A 2,654-nucleotide genomic window follows, 5' to 3' on the forward strand; every position below is an offset into this window, starting at 1 on the left:
TTTTGTATCCAATCATCCAATCTATGCCTCTTTAGAGGACAATTTAAGCCATTCACATTGATAGAAATTATTGATAAGCCTGGTAAAATTTTGGGCATCAAGTTGCTCAAAAGTCCAGTAGACATTTTTAATCCTTTTGCCACTGTGGAAGTTGGAATTTGAGCAAAAATTTCTGAGTTAGTTTACTTTTGTGGTAGAGGATTGCACTAGTCATTATGGAGGATAGGTTTGAGAATTTCCTGGAGAGCTGGTTTAGTTATGGCAAATTTCTTCAACATGTGAATGTCATTAAAGTATTTAATTTCTCCATGGTAGATGAAACTCAGTTTAGCTGGATACAGGATCCTGGGTTGAAAGTTGTTTTGTTTTAGGAAATTAAAAGTCGATGACCATATTCTTCTAGCCTGAAAGATCTCAGCAGAGAGACATGTGGTCATCCTAATACTCTTCCCCTTGTAGGTTATGGTTTTCTTACATCTAACTGCTTTCAGAATTTTCTCTTTCATATTAACTTCAGTGAAGCTAATTATGATGTACCTGGGGGATGTCTTGTTCACGTTGAGTGGTGCTGGGGTTCTGAAACTATTTGCTATCTGAATTTCAGAATCTCTTGGCATGTCTGGAATGTTGTCTTTCAAAATTTCATGAAGAAGAGCCTCTGTATTTTGTGAAGCCATTTCATCGCCTTCAGGGATTCCTATAAGGTGAATATTAGTTTTCTTCGAATTATCCCAGAGCTCTCTGAAAGATCTGTTTTTGCTCTCCATTTCTTTTGATCTTTGCATTCCTGGGCTTCTTCAAAAGCTTTGTCTTCAATGTCAGAGATCCTTTCTTCTGCCTGTTCCACTCTGTTATGGAGGGATTCCACTGTATCTTTCAGATCCTTGAGGGCTGCAACCTCTTGTCTCAGTGTTTCAAAATCTTTGATCATTTTATCTTAGAAATCGTTGCGTTCTTGAGACATCTTTTGAATAATTTCTTGAGACATCTTTTGAAAATTTTCTTGAGATATCATTTAAATAATTTCTTGAAATTCTAATTCCTTCCTTTCTTCCATTCTATTAATCTTATTTGCTATCCAAATTCTGAACTCGATTTCTGACGTCTCAGCCATCTGTTTATGGATCAGGTCTTCAATTGCTTCTGCCCCATTTTTCCTTGGGGGAGTTGATCTACTCTGGTTTTTCAAGTTGCCAGAGCTTTTCCACTGATTCTACCCCATGCTGAGTTTACCCTGTTAGGAGACCTTATCAGAACCGTTCAGTCAGTGGCTTCTTCTGGTTGCCCAGAGAGACAGGGCATGTCTGTCATCTTCTCCCAGTTCTTGGGTGCTGGGGCAACTAGGGCACAGCGGAATGGCAGCAGCTGCCCAAAAGTGTGCGTAGCCATTTCAGACCTCATTGGGCTTGCTGGGGTGCCTGGGGGTCAGAAGACCAGCAGCAGCCAGATCAGTTGTAGTTTGGCTCCACTGGGGTGGCGGGTGGCAGGGGGACTGCAGTGGTGGTGCGGAGTGCTCGCACAGCTGGATCAGTCCTAGTTTGGCCCCTCTGGGTTTACCAAGATGCAGGTGAATGACAGCAGCTGCACAGAGCACAAGAGTGCCTGAATCAGTCCTACTTCAGCCCCACTGGGGCGATGGGCGGGGGGACAGGGGGTGGAGCAGGGGGATAGCGGCAGCTGGATCAATCCTCATTCAACCCCGCCAGTGCAGCCAGGGGGGGCAGGAGAACAGCAGCGGCTGTATCAATCCTAGTTTGGCCCCACTGGGGCAACTAGGGGGAAGGGGAATGGCAGTGGCCAGATCAGTCCTTGATCAGCCTCTCTGGGGCAACCAGGGGGCAGGGGAATAGCAGTGGTTGTGCGGGGAATACACATAGCCGGGTCAGTCCTAGTTTGGCCCCGCGGGGGCAACCGGGGGATAGAGGAACTGCTGTGGCTAGATCAGTCCTAGTTCAGCTCCACCAGAGCAACCGTGGGGCAGGGGAATAGCAGCAGCTGGATCAGTCATAGTTCACCCCCGCCAGGGCAACCGTGGGGGCAGGGGAATGGGGAGCGGAGGACTCCTCCACTGCCACCCCCTGTATGCACCAAGCACTAGCTAGCCGATCTGGTCCTTCCTGACATGGGAGCCCAGAGCAGGGAACTCCTCCACCACTGCCCACAGAATGCACATGGCTCTAGCAAAGAGTTCTGGGCCCACCCGGAGCGGGAGCCTGGAGTGTGGAGCAGGGATCTCCTCTGCCACCTGCAGAGCACTCATGGCTCTAGCAAGTAGTTCTGTGACTGCCCAGAGCTTGGGGTGCCTCTGCAGCCCGCCGCTCCCTGGAGGTGTGCAGCTCTAGCAAACAGTTCTGGGGCCCACTTTGTACCCGTATTTGTGTTCTTAAATGCTCTTCCTTGGATTTACAGCTTGCTGGGCCTGACCAGAGTGGGGAACTCCTCCGCTGGCCCCTGCGGGGTGCATGTGGCTCTAGCAAGCCATTTTGGGCCTGCCCAGAATGGAGGTCTCCTCCACAGCTACCCACGGGACACGTGCAGCTCTAGCAAACAGTTCTGGGCCCACCCAGAGCGGGGAGTCCTCTGCTGTTGCCTGCGGGGCACGCGTGGCTCGAGCAAGCAGTTCTAGGCCCGTCTAAAATGGAGGGCTCCTCTGC

Source organism: Otolemur garnettii, unplaced genomic scaffold, assembly GCF_000181295.1.
Source record: "Otolemur garnettii isolate 467f Iridium unplaced genomic scaffold, OtoGar3 scaffold00091, whole genome shotgun sequence".
In the NCBI taxonomy this organism is placed as follows: Eukaryota; Metazoa; Chordata; class Mammalia; order Primates; family Galagidae; genus Otolemur; species Otolemur garnettii.